This window comes from Lissotriton helveticus, chromosome 4_1 (genome assembly GCF_964261635.1).
Source record: "Lissotriton helveticus chromosome 4_1, aLisHel1.1, whole genome shotgun sequence".
Taxonomy (NCBI): domain Eukaryota; kingdom Metazoa; phylum Chordata; class Amphibia; order Caudata; family Salamandridae; genus Lissotriton; species Lissotriton helveticus.
The window spans coordinates 1,141,225,730-1,141,231,729 of NC_136063.1; positions in this window are offsets into that span (position 1 = coordinate 1,141,225,730).

Below are 6,000 nucleotides of genomic sequence, written 5' to 3' on the forward strand. Positions count from 1 at the left end.
ACAGCCACATCACTCAACTAACACTTTCACCTGGCACTCGCCCTTAGGCACCATGTTCTGCCACTGAAATTGAAAGGGACCAGGCAGGAGTGCAGAGGTAATGTTTAAACTAAGCCTCGAAAGGGCTGTTGAGTCCTGCTGGTAAGATGACTTTAAAATACTCAGGCCCCAGCCGCTGCCAGTGGCCTGACAAAACGTGAGAGGGCCCCCCTGCACGATGTGCTGAAGGGGCCTCTCACATCTGTAGGGGCTGAGGTGGTCCCCTCCAGTATGGGTAAGCCTGGGGGCCCCCCGCACCAAAGGGGTTGCGGGGGCCTTTGTTACGCCCCTGATCTGATTGATTGGCCGCAACATAAAGAGAAAGTTGTGGTTTACATTTTATGACTTGGGGACTCAGTCCCCATGTCATACAAAACAAATAACAATAAAAAAGGGAGCAGGAAAGCAGTACCCTGACCTGTGGCCCTTGTGGGGGATGCCAAATGGACACACCCTGGAGTCAAATTAAAACGAAACTCTTTCTTGTGGTGCTTAGTTACTGCAGTACTACCTCAGGCTCAGCATAGCCCCCTGTGTAATTTTGCGGTAGTACTGCAGCGTCATGGAAAAACAAAGGTGGGCCTTGGGATGCTGCAAGACAGCCAGGACACGGGTTTTGGCTGCACCTATGGGGTTGTGTTACAAATAACTAGAAACTCACAGAAAAAACAAAGGTTAAAGTGCCGTTATAGTTAGGTATGGTTATAATACATTACTTTACGTTAAAAGAAAACAGACACATTTACTGAGAAAACCAACCAAGATCTTTGTGAATGGCTTATAACCATTTGAAGATGCCAGCCTGTGCTTGCGCATGCATACACACAGACAGCCATCTTTTAATAGGATTTCAAGATTACCCCCGCTTCTGTGCACCTGAAAAGTAGGCAAAGGTGGCCATCATTCAAAAGTTTGTAAAATGAATTACAAGAACATCCAAAGAAGGCTGTGCGCACACATGCTTGCGTGAGCAGAGGTGACCATTATTTTTTTTATTCCTTTTTGTAATAGAAATTTACAAAAACTTTCAAAAGAACAAGCGATGGCCAACACCAGACTTATTGGCTTTGCAAAACTTTTTAAGTCATCCCACCAAGCCACAGAGAGAGCAAACTGTCCAACAGGACCAACTGAAATACAGAGCTCAATATATCTTGCACTAATCTTGACTTTGAAGACTGATGTAAAGACTGACTGAATTTTTTTAAGTTTAACTAACGGCTGCACTCACAAAAAGCACCTTTACTTTGGGTGCCAAGGGAAAATTAATCTTTCTTTGGCCACCTAGTGCATCCCTCTCCTTTTTTTTTGAAAGTTTAATTTAAACATGTTTTCTTTATGTTTAAAGACCTTTATTGTACAGAATGCGTTATACACAGCATATAGCTTACAACCCCTGGGGGCCAGCCGCGTAGAACAATAACCGTGTAAAATATTGCCAAGTTAACGCAGCCGTTCAGCCGACAACCCTGGGGTCCGGTGGTGCAATGTCTTAGAAATACGCGTATATAATATATCACACACCTTAATAAGTAGGCAGGTCTGTAAGGTTTTATCAGTTTTGTAGTATAACAATAATGTCCTGGCATCTTCACCACATGATTAGCAGCCCGCGCTCATGTGTGAGTATGGCAGGTGGTTGTATCTGTGAGTCTCTCGTTGGGAGCGGGGGGCATAAGAATTGAAAAGCAGTCTCTTGCGATATCGCAAGTGTGTTAGTAGATATGTGTCGGCATATCGCACTGTGACTAGAATGAGAGGCCCGTGTTGGCGGCAATGTCCGGCAGGATGTGCTATGGCCATGGCCGTTATCTTTAGTGATCTTGTGTATGTGGCGCCCCTCATTAGCGGTGGTGCAAGCGCGATGGCCGGTATCATAAAACATAACCCGGATCTATCTGCCCGTCTCCAGGCAGTACGTGCAACAGCTATTCCCCTCAGGCCGTGTGTTTATGGTGTCGTGTTTTATTGGTGCAAAGAAGGTGGAGGCTTGATATGTCGGCCGGAATACAGTGTCAGAAGTCACTTGCGCAATACGTACAATGTCTTTGCTAACAAGAAAATAAGAAGCCTGGTCGGTAAACAGGACCAGCATGTGTGTAAAGACGTGAACCATAACTAGGGGGTATGTGAAGAGGAGGACAATGAATGGGTAGATGCATCTAAGTGCTTGAGAAAGAGGAAGGAAGCGTTGCAGCGTCAGTGAAGATCCGGTGGCTGGGAACTGGGATGAATCATGGTGGTAGCTTATTTGCACGGGGGGGCTTCACAACAGGGGCGTATTGATAACGTCTTCAAAGTGCAGTCAGTGCGGTGGTCACGTTCAGGACGCATGGTGAGAACTTGAAGCGTGGAGGAGGAGATAGGGCGAAGGGCGCTTCACCGTAGGCAGCAGGCCAAGTGTCGTAGGCATCTCGGAGTGTGGGGGGTTCGCTGGCGAGGCGCAGTGTATAGCTCGTGGTGTGGTGGAGACGCAGGGGCGCAGGTCCCGATCTGAGTTACCCTACCAAGGGGGGGAGGGAAGGGGAGAGCAGTGGGTGCAGGCGCACTTCTTAATGTCTCGTGTGTATGTGTGAGGTTCGGGCATGGACCCCTTCAAGTGAGTCCCAGTTCCAGACATTTCTGCTGATAGGACTGAAGGATGTCATCCCAGTGCTGTGCAATGGGGAATTTTCTAAGTCCCGCCGTCTCCTCCCATCGTAGAACTGCGCTTTCCGCTCGTGCCCAGTTGGCGAGGGACATGTACCAATGCCGCATATGTGGGGGTGCGTTGGCCTTCCATCACTTGGTAAGCAGGCGTTTGGCCGTGATTAGCCCTAGATCCAAGAACCGACCCGGCACTTTGTTCAGTTTTGTGCGTTTGTAAAGCCCTAGGATGCAGGCCTCCAATGTCTTCGGCACGTTTTCATTAGTGCAGTGCGTGAGCAGTGCCGTTACCTCATTCCAATATTGCTGAAAGTTGGAGCACAGCCAAAGCATATGTAAGAGGTCCGCACCCACCAGGGAGCAGCATTGGCAGGCAGTGTCGGTGGCTGAAAAGTATCTGTTTATCTTATCGGGCGTAAGGTAAGCCCGGTGTAATATGTAGAATTGTATGACCTTGAAGTGGGGGTTGCGTGGGACGTTAACCGGCCCAGCCAGCACCATCGCCCATTCCTTGTCAGTCCAATCCCTCCCTCTGTCCGTCGCCCATTTCTCCCTCAGCTGCGAAGTGGAAGGTTGCGTATGAGTCAGGAGGGCCTGTACTAGTCAATGCACTATATGGGAACCATTGCCCATGACATGGAGGTACTGTATAAAGTGGTGCGTTGGTAGCTCCTCGGACATGTCGCCCCAGGCGGCCGTCAGCGTGTGGATGAGGGACGCGTGCAACAGGAATTGTCCAGTCGGGAGGGCCGTGTCTTCCACGAGGTCCGCAAAAGAAAGAAGGGTACCGTCAGCATAGAGGTCTCCCAGCGTTTCCACGCCCGCATTGGACCAGCTCTCCAGCATGGTGTCCGTCATCGCCCCAGTTGCCCTAGGAGTACCCAGCAGGGGGAGTATCGGGGCATACGGTACCGTCGCTCGGGTGAGCCGCAGGCATCGTAGAAAACACCTGCGCGCCACTGCCAGGTACAGCTGCGGGGGAAGAGGAGCTTGGGTCAGTGGATGAAACAGAGTGCACACTTGTAACTGAGACCAGGTGGTGACATCCGTGGCGGTGTCCCCCAGGCTTTTACCATTTAGCCATCCCGACACCCACTGCATCTGCGCTGCTAGATAATACAGCTCCATGTTGGGGACTGCTAGGCCCCCCGAATCAGTGGGCATGTACAACTTTGTCAACGCCACACGTGGTCGGCCTGCGTTCCAGATTAGGCCCCGTAGCAGGACCTCGAGGTCTCAGAATACCTTGTTGGGGACATGGGACGGGATGTTGGCAAAGTAATACAGGAGTCTCGGTAGGACTATCATTTTGGCCAGCGCTACACGGCTGGGCACATTCAGGGGCAGTGTCCTCCAAAATCCAATTTGTGCTCGAATGGAGGCAAGCGCTCGCATCAGGTTCCCCTCCAGGATGTCTGTGGGGTTACGGTAAATGTGGATTCCCAATTACCGGAACGTCGTGGGATACCATTGCAGCCTCTCACCACCGAGGTAAACGTCGCTCTCTGGCACGTCCGGGTTAAAGGAGTAGGCCCCAGACTTGGACCAGTTGACCCTCAAGCCCGACATCTCCTCGAAGGTGAGGAAAAAATGTCAGTGAGAGATCTCGGGACATTAGTCAAGTCTCTGACATAGAGGAGGAGATCATCCGCGTATAGCGAGATCACGTGGAGTCCATCCGTCATCGGGATTCCCCACTCCTCACCGGAGGATCGTGGCTAGGGGTTCCATGGCCAAGGAAAACAGCAGGGGTGACAGGGGGCAGCCCTGCCTGGTGCCTCTCCGTATACGGATAGCGTCAGAAAGCAATGTGCCAGTACGGACCCGAACTGTGGGCCTGTGGTATAATAAGCCAACCATGGTCTCATAGCCATCCGCTGGTTTGAATTTCTCTATGACCGCCCTCAGGTATGGCCATTCCACCGAGTCAAATGCTTTCTCGAGGTCCAATACCAGGCACCCCGCTTGTGGCCAGTGGTGTGTTGCGTACTCCTGAATACGAAACAAGCGGCGGATGTTATAGGAGGTGTGGCGCATTGGAACAAAGCCATTTTGATCGTGGTGCACCAGGGTAGGGACCAGGGGGGCCAGTCTCCGGGCCTGGGTGGAAGCAAGGATTTTATAATCTGTGTTGAGGAGGGCCAGGGGGCGGTAAGAGCCCATTTGTGTGCCATCTCTGCCTGGTTTGAGTATGGAAATGAGGTTAGCCTCATTGAGCGTGGGGGGGAGGGAGGAGTCCTCTGCAGCTGCAGCATACATCTTTAAGAGCTTGGGGATGATTATATCCGTGGCAGCCTTGTAAAATTCGGCGGGTAAGCCGTCCGGGCCAGGAGACTTGCCGTTGGACAGGTTGAAGATGGCCTCACGGAGTTCCTCAGGAGCGAGTGATGCCCCGAGGTCGTCCTGCAGTGCAGCCGTCAAATGTGGTAGCTGCAAGGGTGAGAGATATCCTGTTATGTCAGGATGTGGGTCGCAAAGTCGGGAGTGATACAAGTCTTCGTAGTGGGTTATGAATGCCTCGTGTATGTGGCGTTGCGTGTAGAGTACCCCCCTCCCATCCACGCGTATCGCCGATACTGGGGTCGCGCAGTCTTCCTGTGCAATCAGCCAGGCCAACAGCCTGCCAGGTCTATCACCCAGGCGGTGCGTGCGGGCGGAGTGTGCAGCAAAATTGAGACTGCGCAAACGTTCCAGGAGGCGCACATGTTCTGTTTTTGCTTCCGCCAGGGGGTCGTCTGCGCCATCCACCACGTCCCGTTCACGGTCAAGCAGCTCAGTTTCTAGTCGTGTCAGGTCACCCTCCAAATGTCTCCGCATGTGACCCTGTGTGCCTAAGCAATGGCCTTGAATCACCACCTTGAAGGCGTCCCACTTGATCTGGGGGGAGGACGCCGTGTCAGTGTTGTCCTCAAAGTATTGGGCAGTTTGCGTGAGAAGGGAGTTGCGGAAGGCCTCATCCAGTAAAAGATCCGGTTGAGTCGCCAGGTAGGGATGGGCGGGTGTGGGCGCTCCCATGCAATGGCCAGAATGTGTGGGTTATGGTCCGAGTGAGTATGGCCCATGCATTGTGTGTCTACAACCAATGGGAGGAGGTCAGCGGACACCATAAATCTGTCCAGGCGCACATGCAGGTCATGTGCAACCGACCAGTAGGAATAGGTCCGTGTCATAGGATTACGTGTCCGCCATGCGTCGTGCAGGTTCCACTGTGTAGCCCAGCCGATCAATGCTTTCATGGCGCCGTGTGTCGGTGTACCAGTCGGGGGTGGGGAGGAACGGTCCAGGGTTGCATCTAAGACGCAGTTATAGTCACCC